Below are 15,606 nucleotides of genomic sequence, written 5' to 3'. Positions count from 1 at the left end.
GGTCAGAACAGAATGCCAATTTGCTAGATTCCACAGCCTGCTTACTTACTTCCCTAGTGAGGCTCTCTATAGTATTCCCACAGTTTTGCACTACCGGCGACTTAGCGAAACCGCTTTGATGAAATTATATTTTAAAAAAGGTAAAGGACCCCTGACAGTTATGTCCAGTCGCAGACCACTCTGGGGTCATCTCGCTTTACAGGCCAAGGGAGCTGGCGTTTGTCCGCAGACAGTTTTCCCGGGTCATGTGGCCAGCAGGACTAAGCCGCTTCTGGCGCAATGGAACACCAAAATCAGAGTAGCGCACGGAAAAGATGTATACCTTCCCGCCTATTTATCTACTTGCATGGGTGTGCTTTTGAACTGCTAGGTTGACAGGAGCTGGGACCAAGCAACGGGAGCTCACCCTGTCGCGGGGATTCAACCCGCCAACCTTCTGATCGGCAACCCCAAGAGGCTCAGTGGTTTAGACCACAGCACCACCCGCATCCCTGAAATTATATAACCCCGGTACAAATGGATTAGTACCCAATTGCTGGGTGAGAAAGAGCTACAGGTGTCTTGTTTTAGGGTCCAGTGCTCTGGAATTTTCATTGCAGACACATCTAAAATAATAATAATCCACAACTTCAGTCCAGATGTGCCCCAAGTGCACCTCTATAGAGATGGAGGTGGGTTAGATCTCCATGTCAAAAGCTGTCAAGCTAGCAGTCATAAATAAGCCCATTCCGTCAAGCAGTGTTTGAAATCCTACCAGGTGCATTTTGTGAATGGCGTGGGTCCAGTTCCAACCACATGGAGATCTCTAGATGCCAGGTTGGAAATTGACATCTTCATCTGGCTGACCCCTCCAGCTTTCTTAACCTTAACCTTAATCCTAATCCTAAACAGAATATCTTATTTACTGCATTTAAGGGTAAAGGGACCTCTGACCATTAGGTCCAGTCGTGGCCGACTCTGGGGCTGCAGCACTCATCTCGCTTTATTGGCCGAGGGAGCCGGCGTACAGCTTCTGGGTCATGTGGCCAGAATGACTAAGCCGCTTCTGGCAAACCAGAGCAGCGCACGGAAACACCGTTTACCTTCCCGCCAGAGAATTTATCTACTTGCACTTTGAGGTGCTTTCGAACTGCTAGGTTGGCAAGAGAAGGGATCGAGCAATGGGAGCTCACCCCGCCACGGGGATTCGAACCGCCGACCTTCTGATCGGCAAGTCCTAGGCTCTGTGGTTTAACCCACAAGCGCCAAATCGCGCCGTGCACCTGCGTAGATACGGCGCTTCAAGTTGCGCCATTTTCAGGTTGCGAATGGGCCTCCGCAATGGATCCCGTTCAAAACCAGAGGTACCACTGTAATGTCATCTCAGGGTTTGTTTGTTTTTAATCAAGTTTCTAGGCCATAAGGAATTATTTTTCCACTTCTCCCCAAAACGCACTGGACAATGCCTGGCGAAAACTCAGTCAGGGCTCTGAATCTATGCAGATTTCTAGGCAAGAGGGAGAGGTTTCTGAGAGCACCAGCATAGCTCTTTCTTTGCAGGAGCAAATGTTTCAGCAGTTTTTAACCTGGAAGTCTGGTGCAGGAAGAGGGGCGGGCGGAGGAGAGAGAGAGAGAGAGAGAGAGAGAGAGAGAGAGAGAGAGAGAGAAAAGGATTGTCCAGGGACTCAGTCCAGAGCCTAGGAACCGCTAACAACTCCAGGAAAGGCCTAACAACTCCAGGAAAGGCCGGCACTTACAGGAACCCAGACAGAAGTATACAGCAGGTGAGCCACCTTGGCTGACTGCCCTTCAGCAAATCTCTTTCACACCTCCAGGAGCTGTAACAGGAAAAACCACTTGGCAGATGGGGGGAGAAGGGGGGGGCAGGGAGAAAGAGAGAAAGTGACAGGCTGAGGGGGAAGCCAGGAAAACATAAACATAACCTACTTAGGAGATGCAAAGTAGGTTTCTGGGACCAAAACAGCACAAGCACAACGCTACGCAATCATCTGCTACGCTAGCAGAGAACAAGGGTTTCCTGGAAACGGGAGACACAAAGGCTGCTCCAGCCACATGCTGCTGGAGACACGCTGCAGTCGTACACTCCTAGAATCGTAGAATTGGAAGGGACCCCCAAAGGTTGTCTAGTCCAACCCCCTGCAATGCACTCAACCTAGATCATGAGTAGGCAAACTAAGGCCCGGGGGCCAGATCCGGCCCAATCGCCTTCTAAATCCGACCCTTGGACGGTCCAGGAATTAGCGTGTTTTTAAATGAGTAGAATTTATTTAAAATACATCTCTGGGTTATTTGTGGGGCATAGGAATTTGTTCAATTTCGCCCCCCAAAATATAGTCCGCCCCCCCACATGGTCTGAAGGATGGTGGACCGGCCCACGGCTGAAAAAGTTTGCTGAGCCCTGACCTAGATGTATGAGTTTCTGGGTCATTATTGATAGTCAGGAAGAAATGAAGGCAACTCACAATTCCCTAAAAGCCAGGACCTCTGTAGCCTTTGAACTGGCCCCTACTGCCACCCCTAACTGAAACTGTGTGCCTCTTACACGAGAGGTCCAGAAGGCAGCAACACAAGAAAGGGCCTTTTCCGCAGTGGCTCCCCATTTGTGGGGACCGCCTCTCCTGGTATGTCCCACGGAGGACCTTACGGTCTTCAAACAAAAACATCTTGGAGGTCCCAGGCCACAGGGAGGTTAGGCTGGCCTCAACCAGAGCCAGGGCTTTTTCGGCTGTGGCCCCGATCTGGTGGAATGCTCTGTCACAAGAGACTAGGGCCCTGCGGGACTTGACATCTTTCTGCAGGGCCTGCAAGACAGAGCTGTTCCACCAGGCCTTCGGCCAAGGCACAGACTGACCCCCTCCTTTGGTTATCCTCATAGTACTCTAGCCCAATGGTTGCCATTAATTTGATTTTGAATTGATTTTAGAATGAATTGATTTTAGAATGTATTTCAATTAATTGATTGTGTTTTTTTGTAAACTGTGTTATTTTTACTGTTGTTAGCTGCTCTGAGCCTGGCTTCGGCTGAGGAGGGCAGGATATAAATTATTATTATTATTATTATTATTCACCTTTAGGCCTCTTTAACAAGGCCTTTGACATCCAACGCACATTTAAAATGTGTTGGGGAGGGGAGATTATTGAATTGCTTTTGTTTTGGTTTTTATTATGCATTTCATGTTTTTATATTGTGATTTTACGTTGCAGCTGCCCTGAGACCTGCAGCTTTGGGGAGTATGCAAATAAATAATGATAATGGTAACAATAATTTTCAATCCAAAACAAACATAGAAATGTGGAGAACTGAATTTACAACTGGAAAGATGAGAAACCAAGAGAGTGAAGATGGACAAATACATTCATCTCTGAATACCAGTTTCTACAATTCCCAAAATGGGGAGGGTGCAATTGTCCTTAGGGGTCCTGCTGGAGGGTTTGCTAAAGACGTGGGGCTGTGAGAACAAGTTACTGGACTGATCCCTCAGGGCTGCTCTTGTGTTCACATCTATTAAAAGGTAAAGGTACCCCTGACCGTTAGGTCCAGTCGCAGACGACTCTGGGGTTGTGGCGCTCATCTCGCTCTATAGGCCAAGGGAGCCGGCGTTTGTCCACAGACAGCTTCCGGGTCATGTGGCCAGTATGACTAAGCCGCTTCTGGCAAACGAGAACAGCGCACGCTGTTTACCTTCCCGCCGGAACGGTACCTATTTATCTACTTGCAATTGACGTGCTTTTGAACTGCTAGGTCGACAGAAGCTGGGACCGAACAACGGGAGCTCACCCGGGGATTCAAACCGCCGACCTTCTGATCAGCCAGCCCTAGGCTCTGTGGTTTAGACCCACATCCCATTTCACATCTATTAGATACTATTTATTTTAATGAATTAATTGCCACAGAGTGTTAGCCAGCATTGTGTTTTTCAGGAGCATGTGATGTCCGCAAGCATTCGTCCCCCAAAATAGGATACAGTCATACCTTGGGTTACAGATGCTTCAGGTTGCGTTTTTTTGGGTTGCGGACCGCCAAAACCCAGAAGTACCGGAACAGGTTACTTCCGGGTTTCGGCAATCGCGCTTTGCACATACGCAGAAGCACCGACTCGCAACCCGCATGTGTACAGACGCACACACAGGTTGCGAACGTGCATCCCGCACGGATCACGTTCGCAACCCGAGCATCCACTGTATTTCCCTGTGGACACAACTGCTTCCATACCATCTTCCAGTCCTATATTTTGCAAGTTGCATGTCTCGGTACGCAAGTGCCGTTCTCTCTCTCTCAGACACACACACACACACACACAAAACAAGGCCTGTTTGGGATCCAGGTTTGCTTTCACTTCTGTGATAAGCCGTGGCATTGAAGAGTTATTTTTAGTCCCTGCAGAACTGATTAAGTCGCTGCTTGAAAGGCCCACCCCGTTCCCAGCTGAGCTTCTCCCGCTATCAAAAAAAGAAAGGTTGCCACATTTTCAGAAAGGCGGGAGGCGGAGGCAGCAATAACTCCCGTGAACAGACCGTAAATACAAGCTACTTCAAGGAGAACACCGTGTGTCGTTTCAAAGGCAGCCTCTGATCTTGGAAGCCCACTGCATTTTTAAAAATAGCAATAAAAACTTGGGAGCATCGCTTGTAAAATAGCTGAATAACTACACACCTGCGAGTGTTGGTCCTGACCCCGCAAGGTGTTGTGCACATGTCAAGTTTCCTTTATCCCGCCCTTCCAACACATGGTCGGACCAGTTCTGGGCTGCTGCATGCTTAGCTCAGCTGCTTGGGGGACCCAGAAGATGACAAATTCTGAGAAGCTACAGGAACAGCAGTATACGAGAGCATACTCTGATCCAGAGCATGGAAACACATGAAAACACATGGAAACACATGGAAACACGGCCTCGGTCCAGTATACCTGCGGAGCGTCTCCACCCCCACCGTTGTGCCCAGACACTGAGGTCCAGCGCTGAGGGCCTACCGGCGGTTCCCTCACTGTGAGATGTGAGGTTACAGGGAACTAGGAAGAGGGCCTTCTCGGTAGTGGCACCTGCCCTGTGGAACGCCCTCCCACCAGATATGAAAAAGAACTACCAGACTTTTAGAAGACATCTGAAGGCAGCCCTGTTTAGGGAAGCTTTTATTGTTTAACAGAAGAAGAAGCAGAAGCAGAAGCAGAAGCAGAAGCAGAAGAAGAAGAAGAAGAAGAAGAAGAAGAAGAAGAGGAGTTTAGATTTGATATCCCGCTTTATCACTACCCTAAGGAGTCTCAAAGCGGCTAACAATCTCCTTTCCCTTCCTCCCCCACAACAAACACTCTGTGAGGTGAGTGGGGCTGAGAGACTTCAGAGAAGTGTGACTGGTCCAAGGTCACCCAGCAGCTGCATGTGGAGGAGCGGGGAAGCGAACCTGGTTCACCAGATTACGAGTCCACCACTCTTAACCACTATACCACACTACACCACACACAAAATACAGACCATTGTATTTTAATATTTTGGTGGAAGCCACCCAGAGTGGCTGGGGAAACCCAGCCAGATGGGCGGAGTATAAATTATTATTATTTATTATTTATTATTATTATTATTAAATTTATATACTGTACTATATCCAATGATCCCAGGGCGGTGCACAACATTAAGAACATATTTTATGGAACATAATAATAAAAACATAATTCAGTCGTACCTTGGTTCTTGAACACCTTGGTACTCCGACGTTTTGGCTCCTGAACGCCAAAAACCCAAAAGAAAGTGTTCCGGTTTTCGAATGTTTTTCGGACGCCGAACGTCTGACACAGCTTCCACTTGAGTGCAGGAAGCTCCTGCAGCCAATCGGAAGCCACACCTTGGTTTTCGAACATTTTGGAAGTCGAATGGACTTCTGGAACGGATTACGTTCTGGAACCAAGGTACAACTGTACAGAGCATTATAATAGACAGAGTCAACCAGGGGTAGTAAGCCAGTGTAGTGGTTAGAGTGTCGGACTGGGAGCTGAGAGGAACCAGGGTTCAAATCTTCACTTGGCCATGAAATTCGCTGGGTTACCTAGGTCCAGACACTACCTCTCAGCCTAACCCACCTCACAGGGTTGTTGTGGGGATGAAATGAAGCGGAAGAGAACCATGGATGCCAGCTTGATCTCCCTGGAGAAAGAGAAGCTCCAGTTTCATCTCCATCCTGCTGAGTTCGAGAAGAGCAACACTGAGGCTGAGAAACCAGACAACCAGCTCCACTCCTCTGGACTGCTTCAAAGGAAGAAGGCAGACAGGCAGGTGCAGGGTGGGTGAGGGCAGACTAAGGTGCTTCTCAAACTTGGGGCCCCAACTACTGTTGGACTACAACTCCCATCATCCCTGACCACTGGTCCTGCTAGCTAGGGATGATGGGAGTTGGAGTCCAACAACACCCAGAGATGAAAGTTCAAGAAACCCTGCCTTAATGGACCAGACACTATTGGGTCTCTCCTCTTTTTGCTAGGTTAACTCAGATTCCTCCCCAAGGCTGCCTGACATCTCACAGGATATTTTAATACAGAATTGTAGAGTTGGAAGGGACCCAAAGATTCATCTAGTGGGGTCAGCAAACTTTTTCAGCAGGGGGCCGGTCCACTGCCCTCAGACCTGGGGGGGGGGGTGGACTATATTGGGGGGGGGATGAATGAATTCCTCTGCCCCACAAATAACCCAGAGATGCATTTTAAATAAAAGGACACATTCTACTCATGTAAAAACACACGATTCCCGGACCATCTATGGGCCGGATTTAGAAGGCGATTGGGCCGTATCTGGCCCCCAGGCCTTAGGTTTCCTACCTCTGATCTAGTCCAACCCCCTGCAATGCAAGAACCTGTGTCTGTAAGCCTTTAGTATTCAGGCTTCCTCTTCAAATGCCAATTCTACAGCCCTCCAATTGGCCATGGGGGGCATCTATTCCTAGGGGACAGGGATGGAGCATGTTGCCTTCTTGCTACCTGTAATGATTCCCATAAAAATCTGGCTAGCCCCTGCTAAAAAGAGAACAATGTGCAAAAACAAGCCTTGGATCTGATCCAGGAGGATGTGGAATTTGAACATGGCAACAGAATGTGCTCAATGTCCCCCACCTGTACCAAACAACTTGGAAGCAGTCCTAGCTTAGCAGCGACCCAAGCGAGCGTTTCTTCAGGGAGCAAATGCTAGCTCTGCGGATTTGCAACAAGCTCTGTAATCAATAATAAACCACCCTGGATTTCTTGCAAAAGCCCAGTCTCCACCCCTGCCTAGAGCTACGCAGTCTCTCTTTACACAGATGGCAGAATTAGCAATCAAGCCACCAGCAAACAGAGAAAGAAAGTGGGGGGGGGAAGCTCTGCCTCCTGATCTCTGTTTAACACAAAGCCGGGGAAACAACCAGCTCAACAAGGCAAGCAGAGATCGCCCAAGATGCTGCAAAGGAATGCGTGGAAAAGGCGGTTTTGCAAAGATGTCGGCAACCCCAACTTTTGGGAAGACAGGCTTAAAGGACAGTGACTGGCTGGCAGGGTGCCCAGGCCTTTTGGCCAGGCTGGAAGACTGTGGGCACAATCGTTCTATCACCGACAGTGCCACCTATATACATGGCGTGTCAGAGCAATATGAGAACAGGTCCCTGCCTGCAAGGAGCTTGCAACTGGCCTATATTTCGACAGAGGGAGAAAAGGATGGCGCCATTTAGACAGGGCGAAGTGGGGATTTAAACCCTGATCTCCCAGGTCCTAGTCCAACACCAACATGGTGTAGTGGTTAAGAGCGGTAGACTCATAATCTGGTGAGCTGGGTTCGCGTCTCCGCTCCTCCGCATGCAGCTGCTGGGTGACCTTGGGCCAGTCACACTTCTCTGAAGTCTCTCAGCCCCACTCACCTCACAGAGTGTTTGTTGTGGGGGAGGAAGGGAAAGGAGACTGTTAGCCGCTTTGAGACTCCTTAGGGGGAGTGAAAGGTGGGATATCAAGTCCAAACTCCTCTCCTTCTTCTTCTTCTTCTTCTTCTTCTTCTTCTTCTTCTTCTTCTTCTTCTTCCCCAGGGGTCAGTAACCTGCGGCCCATGGACCAGAAGTGGCCCACAGGGGTTGTTTAAAAGGCCAACAAGTCGCCCCCAAACTGAGGCACCCACTTGGTGAGTCCCCGCACGACGCCAGGAATCGCGTCTGCACAGACACCGGAAATCGCGTCTGCGCAGATGCGATCCGGCCCATGGAGCGATCTCCGTGGGAGTGAACTGGCCCAGGCGAGGTAAAGCTTGCTGACTCCTGCTCTAACCATTACACCACAATGGCTTCTTATAGTACTTCTGCTATGGGGCAGCACTATAAATTGAGTAGACAAATAAATATGGGGAAAGCGCTTAGTGAAGGATCTGAAATATACTCCTTGAAGCGTGAATTTTATTCTGGATTGTTTTGTGTGACATAAATGAGGAGAGGGAGACCCATATACACCACCTTGAGGAGGAAGAGGTGGGATATAAATGCAATTAATAAAAAGAAATCCCCATCATCCTCCCACCTGCACCTCCCATCATGCTCTTTCTGTCCCCCTAATGTTAAAAAGAAGTCCATGATGACAATTGAATGTGGTACATCTCAATGCAAATGTCACTCCCTGCAAAGTCCTTCCAGTAGAAGATTTAAGGTCTATTGTTTGACCGCTGCAGAAACTTGGGACTTATTCCCCAATACCATACGGCCTGTTCCTGAGATGTTGTTTCAAGCCTGTCAGTTCCCGCTAACATCAATGTTGCCTCAGCCCCTTGGCCTGAACACGGACTGAGCGTCAATTCAGCTACATCAAAATTGGCAACACATCAGCCGAGTGAGAATATCTACTGTCCAGCCTGGAGCTGCATCAAGTAGCGCGATGGTCTCAACAGCCCAAGTTCAACTCCCTGCCTGTCTTTGAACTCAACAGGAGACTGGGCTGAGCCACCAATCCTGGACTCCGGTTCCCTACATAAAAAGGCAGGGAATCGTCATCATGTCATTCACAGGGTTACTGGACTCAAAAGAGATAAGGATTATAAACGCATGTTGCTCACTTGAAGCTTCCGAGATAAGGATGCTCTTGACTGTTGGCCAACATCTTGTGCAAATGACACAGCCACATGTCCATTTCACATCCAGGTATGTACATGCATACAGGGACGCGGGTGGTGCTGTGGGTAAAATCCTCAGCGCCTAGGGCTTGCCGATCGAAAGGTCGGCGGTTTGAATCCCCACGGCGGGGTGCGCTCCCGCTGCTCGGTCCCTGCTCCTGCCAACCTAGCAGTTCAAAAGCACATAAAAAGTGCAAGTAGATAAATAGGGACCGCTTACTAGCGGGAAGGTAAACGGCGTTTCCGTGTGCTGCGGTGGCTCGCCAGATGCAGCTTTGTCACGCTGGCCACGTGACCCGGAAGTGTCTCCGGGCAGCGCTGGCCACTGGCCTCTTGAGTGAGATGGGCGCACAACCCCAGAGTCTGTCAAGACTGGCCCGTATGGGCAGGGGTACCTTTACCTTTACATACATGCATACAAATCTTGTTGGCCATATATGTTGGAATCAGATGCCCGGGGAGGGAGGAAACTCTGCCACTCTCTCAAGCTGGCCATTGAGTCGGTCAGATTTTAAGGACGACCCCTCCCCAAATTTCTAGGCCTTGCAAGCTTTCCGTGATTCTGAAAGAAGCGTTATTCTGAAATGCACAGAGCTAGGACACACAGGTCTACCAGTCAGCATCAGAGACTGTTCTCCTTTTTCCTTTGCTTGTACTTGGGCCCCATCTGCACTATGTATTTAAAGCAATATCATACCACTTTAGGCGGCCGTGGGTTTCCCCCAGAGAATCCTGAGAACTGCAGTTTGTTAAGGGAGCTGAGAGTTGTTAAGGAAACCCTTATTCCCCTCACAGAACAGCAATGCCCAGAGTGCCCTATGGAAATTGTAGCTCTGCAAGGGGAGTATAGGGGTCTCCTAAGAACCCTGGGCTCACTGGAAGGACAGATCCTGAAGCTGAGGCTTCAATACTGTGGCCACCTCATGAGGAGAAGACTCCCTGGAAAAGACCCTGATGCTGGGAAAGATGGAGGGCACAAGGAGAAGGGGACGACACAGGACAAGATGGTTGGATAGTGTTCTCGAAGCTACCAGCATGAGTTTGACCAAACTGCGGGAGGCAGTGGAAGACAGGAGTGCCTGGCGTGCTCTGGTCCATGGGGTCACGAAGAGTCGGACACGAATAAACGACTAAACCACAACAAGAACCCTGTCCCCCCCTTAACAAACCACATATCCCAGATTCTTTGGGGGAAGCTATGACTTACACAGAGTGTCTGTGCTATGACAGTTAGTCTGTCTTGGCCAGCCTTGTCTACTGTCACTGGCAGATGACATCCAAGGCCCCAGGCAGCGGTTTCTTCCTCCTCTGCCTTCTACACTTGCTCTGCTGCTGAACTATGACCACACCTTACGCAGAGTATAAAAAGAAGACTTTGCATTTGTATATATTTACATAGATCCTGCAGAGAAAATGAAATTACAAAGCAAGTTTTAGTGCGGGGTGACATTCAGATATAATGAAGAGCTCGGAGCAAGATTCTTATAGTACATCGCTGCAGAACAGAAGCCCAGGACAATCCCAGAGGATGGTATGAAGGCAAATGAGGCCACCACCACCTAAGCTAAGCAGAGGGCCACATCTGGCCAGTGGCTGGGTGGGAGAGCACCCAAGAGCTACACATAAGCAGTGTTTGAAATTAGCCAGGCGCCAGGCGCATTTTGCACCTGGCTATTGGCCACTTACAACCAAGTGAAGATTTCTGGGTGCCAAGATGGTGCCTGACATCTCCACCATCTGGGGTTCATTGGGTCTGGACTGCTTTCTCACACTAATACCCCATCCTGTAGAATTCTATCAGTTATGTTTCATCTGCCCCATCAGAATAAATTTCAGGAACCAAAATGCCTGTTTTTCTGTGCAGCCTGAGCAGGAGCAGTGAACAATATTCTAGTTAGTCCCTGTAGCTTGTCTTGACTTCCCCCACCCCACTGCCCTGCTCCCAGTTGTGAAGAATATTCTTACATTATGAATGGTCAGTGTCAACATTAAGAAAAAGAAGTCGGAATAGGTCAATATTTGTGTGGACTGTCCCTGGATCAAGTGACTTTTCTTCTTTAAGTTCTCAAAGCTCTTAAACTAGCTCAAGGTAGCCATCTGAACTAGCCAGATGTTTAACTGAGAAGCAATCACAGTCAGTTCATCATTTGAAAAAGAAGACTTTGGAGCCGTCTTGCCCCAAAATGGCAACTAGACATTCTGCTTTGGCGACTGCAGCCTTGGTTTAAGGAGCCATTTGGCGCCTAGCTTATATACCTGAGTTTCTAACACTGCACAAAACACACTGCCCTGGCTTCCAAGCAAGGCGAGCTATTAACTCATGTAAGAAAATGTAACCAACGAAGCTATTTCACAACGCCCTCTCTGCAAGAGTTTCTTCCGACAGTCTCGGCCTCCACCCAGGCTTTGCAAGGCTCCCCACAACGCAGAGCTTGTGCAAGAAGAACAAAGCCGAAGCGCCTTTCTCCCCGCTGTCTCTTGCAACAAGTGCCAATGAGCAGCAACAGTGTCACCGTGGAGTGGAGTCAGCAAGGAGGAAGAGGAGGAGGAGGAGGAGGAGAGGGAAACACCCCATGGGATTAAGAGTGTGCGATGCCTGCCTACGCATCTGCACGGAGACAGCTCTAGCAAATGAGTAGGTACTCAAGGCTGTTCCACAAACGTAACAGGGGAACCCACCCACACCCTTTGCTAATAAAGCAGCTTCCCTTGTTCACAGCGTGTTGTACAACACACGCCCAAACCACCCATATTCCCTGCTTTAATATAGGGACAGAGCAAGGAGAGAGAGCAAAATGGGCTTCTCAGTTGCGCTGTCGCCATGAAATAAAATAAAGCTATGAAACGGCTACAGGCAGACACTCATTTTTCTTTTGACCATAAAATGAAACACAGCCGTCACAAGACTCAAGACCGCAGACACTCATCTGAATTCTGTCTTTTGAGAGATTTTTATTTTTTTGTGGGGGAGACCACACCCTCCCAGTTACCAGGCAAAGGGGTGGAGAAGACACCAGATCTACTGGGGAGGGGGCTCTGTGCGTGAAAAATCGCAATGATTCCAACTGCAAGAGTAACCATAGCAACCAGATTTCCAATGCCCCCTCCCCTCTCTTTCTCTCTCTCCTGTTGCAGACACTTTCTCCTTCAAAAATCCTCAACTCGGATGAGGTTTTGTTACCACTGGGGGGGAGACACAGCATGCAGCGCACATAGGAGAAAACGGAACTGAAATTCAACAGATACATCTATATGCACACAGGCAATTCCTGCCTCACCTAGATGGCCACTAGGTTTTCTGATGGCCTGCCGCCCAAGCAATTGTGCAACTGAATCTGGGGAGCAGGGAAAGACCAGCCAGATCCCTCAGTGGGTATGTTAAAGGTGCACCTAGTTATAATAAGGCGAAGAGCGGAAGCAAGCCTCATCTCCCTAAATCCTTTGGGGGAGAGAGAAGGGAAGGAAGATAGAGAGACCAGGTGGCAGGAACAGCCAACAGCAGTTTCTGCATCTTCCACAGGGGGAGGGGGGGGAAAAACCTGATTAGCCCATCTTTCCCCCTGGAGAAAATAGGTTTAAATAGCTGATTATCTGGAACCCTGGCTGCTCTTTATCAAAACACAGGGAGGGCACAGATCGAGACATGTCCAGCTCCTGCCCTGAAAATGTGAAGCAACAGTATTTTTTTTTTAAAGGAAGAGTGCATCTGTGCATGCGTAAACATGGAAGTCTCAATTTTTTTTCCTGAATGGCATTCCAAACTCATATTTCTGAAAAGGCAGCACTGGCTCCGCCTTGCAACTTTTGTCTCCTAGACATCCAATTCCTTCATCGTTAAGGATTCCAATTCCTTAGACACCGGGTATTAGCATTTCAATATTAGCGTAGTCATTAATATTAGCTGGCAGGCTTCCCATGGGGGCATCCAGCTGGTCAATATGAGGGCAGGATGCTGGGCGAGATGGGCCACTGGCCTGATCCGGCGGTGGGGGGGGAGGGGCTATCATGTTCTTAAAGGGACTGTAAGAAACATCAGAGGGGGGAGGGAGCAGCTGTCCGCAACCAGGAGGCGTTCTTGCTTTTATTTTCTTTTTCTTTTTTTGCAACCGCTTCTGCAAGTGTGCAGCTCAACTCTTTAGGAAAGGTAATTGGGAAGGGGGGAAAACGGGGGAAAGGTGTTGTGATCCCGAGGTGGCAACACGCGTGCAGACACACGCTCCTATACTGCGGTATTGCTGAAACCAGTGGAGATATCCACGCCTCCTTTTCCCCTGGATGGAGAAAAGCCACCCCAAGAAATCCGCAGGAATCAAAACTCTCCTCTCTCCCCCCCCCCCGCTCCAGGCACCTTTGAACCCGAGGGGTGGGGTAGGGGTGCGGTGAGTGCACATTTTAACACACCCCTCCCAAAAAAGAGACAGAGAGTGAAAGAACTCGTGGAGGAGGTTTTCTACTCGACCTCTCCCTCTCTCCAACCGACACCCCACCCCACCCCGGCCGGTCCCATTGAAAGGAAAAGAAAGCCGCAGCCGAAAAGAAAGGGAGCAGCGAAGCCTCTCTCCACCCGCCCTCTCCGCATCTGCCCCTTTTGTTAGCCAAAAAAACCACACACAGGCACAAAAACACGTACACACACACAGGCTCGCTCCTCCCGGCGCAAACTGCAGCGGGGAAGCCGCACAAACCCAGGGCGCCCCCTCCCCGGCCGCCGCCCCCCAGCTGTTCCCAGAGATGGAGACTCCAGCGCCCGGAGAGATCTCCCCCTCCCAAGGAAAGGCTGGGAGTTTAAACTTTGGCTGGTTTTGTTCCCAGCCCGTGCCGCCCCCTTGGCAGGCTTGGGCACTTCCCTTTCCCACCCCACCCACCCACCCACTGTTCGCCCGAGCGGACACCGCATCCCCATGCCGCCACCCCCCAAAATAGTCCGTTTCCTTCGGGGTCCTTCTCCCCTGAGGAAAAGGGAGAAGGAAAGCGCTGCTCCGGAGCTCACCTTCCCCACCAGCGCTTCCCCCTCCCCGGAAGGTAGCGCCGCTTCCTCCGGCCCCGTGCGTAAAAACGCAGAGCCCGGCCCGGCTCTCCAAGCGAGCGGCGCGTCCGATGAATGGCGAGAGGCGCAGGAGAGGCTTACCTGGCGCTCGCTCCATCCCGGAGGAGGCGAAGCCCGCTCCGGCTGCTTCTGATCCTTCTGTCCCCGGCTGCTTACAAAAGGAGCCCGGGAACCAGGCTCGATCTCGCTTCCTCCTCCTCCTCCTCCTGCCGCCGCCACCAGCAACGGCAGCAGCGCCTGCCTCCCCTCGCCTTACCAGCCCGCAGGTGACATCATCCCCTTTTGGCCCGATAGGATACAATGCGAGTCTCCGGCTGTGCGTAAAGGGAGGCTCGCGCGGAGCAAGCCGCTCCTACCAACCCGCCCGCCCCCCGCGCGCTCCCGCCTGCCTGCCGCCCCGCGCGCCGCCGGGAGATGGAGTCCGAGGACGGGATCCTTGGGCACGCGCGGCGTTCCGAGAAGGACTACGTTTCCCAGGAAGCACGGCGCGATCTCCCTCCCTCCCTCTCCACCAAACACCAGCTGCTGCTGCTGTAGCTTGGCTGACTTTTCCCCAAAAATCAAAACGGGGAGTTTCGTTTCGGTCAGCAAAGGAGGCGATTTGACACCAAACTGGGAGGGGTAGTCAGTGTCACGGAAGACAGGATCAGGAACCCAGATGACCTGAACAGCTTGGAGACCTGGGTCCAAGCTAACAAAATGAATTTCAGACCACAACTGGAATACTGTGTCCAACAGCGCTTCTTCTTTTCTAGAAAAGGGGATGCCGGAACTTGTTGACCTTTTATTAGGGGGAGCACCCACTCAGAGTTGTTTAGATTTTTTTAGCTGCAGGGGAAAAATAAAAACTTTGGCCACTGACCTCCGCCACACAGCTGCAATCGCCCTGCTGCCCGCCACCTCCACTGCACAGCCCCCAGTGCCCTGCTGCTCAAAGGGGACGGCACCGCAACACCCCACCCCCCAGCCACGCTGGGTGGCTTCCAGCAAAATATAAAAAAGTAATAAAATGTCAGACATTAAAAACTTCCCTGAACAGGGCTGCCTTCATATGATTTCTAAGTGTTATGTAATTCTTGATATCCCTGACATTTGAAAGGAGGGCATTCCACAAGGCGGGTGCCACTACCAAGAAGGCCCTCTGCCTGGTTCCCTGTAACTTTACTTCTCGCAGTGAGGGAACTGCCAGAAGGCCCTCGGAGCTGGACCTCAGTGTCTGGGCTGAACAATGGGGGTTGGAGACGCTCCTTCAGGTATACTGGGCCAAGGCCATTTATTTCCTTGACATTTGATGGGAGGGCGTTCCGCAGGGCGGGTGCCACTACCGAGAAGGCCCTCTGCCTGGTTTCCTGTAACCTCACTTCTCACAGGGAGGGAACTGCCAGAAGGCCCTCGGCGCTGGACCTCAGTGTCCAGGCTGAACGATGGGGGTGGAGACGCTCCTTCAGGTATACTGGGCCA

The 15,606-nt window shown here is 50.5% G+C and overlaps 1 protein-coding gene across 2 annotated transcripts in view; it reads right to left on the bottom strand.

The window, feature by feature from the left end:
* DAAM1 (dishevelled associated activator of morphogenesis 1) overlaps positions 1-14,511 on the bottom strand; it is a 182,416-nt gene extending 167,905 nt beyond the window's left edge. For both annotated transcript variants that reach the window (XM_083517393.1, XM_083517394.1), the window contains exon 1: positions 14,227-14,511. The gene's annotated coding sequence lies outside the window, so the exon portion shown is untranslated. The remainder of the gene's footprint in view (positions 1-14,226) is intronic.
* Between the last annotated feature and the right edge of the window lie 1,095 nt (positions 14,512-15,606).

The sequence above is a fragment of the Podarcis liolepis genome, assembly GCF_965112155.1.
Source record: "Podarcis liolepis genome assembly, chromosome: 1".
Classification (NCBI taxonomy): Eukaryota; Metazoa; Chordata; class Lepidosauria; order Squamata; family Lacertidae; genus Podarcis; species Podarcis liolepis.
The sequence above is the reverse complement of the archived record's forward strand: the minus strand, read 5'-3'. Positions and strand labels throughout refer to the sequence as shown.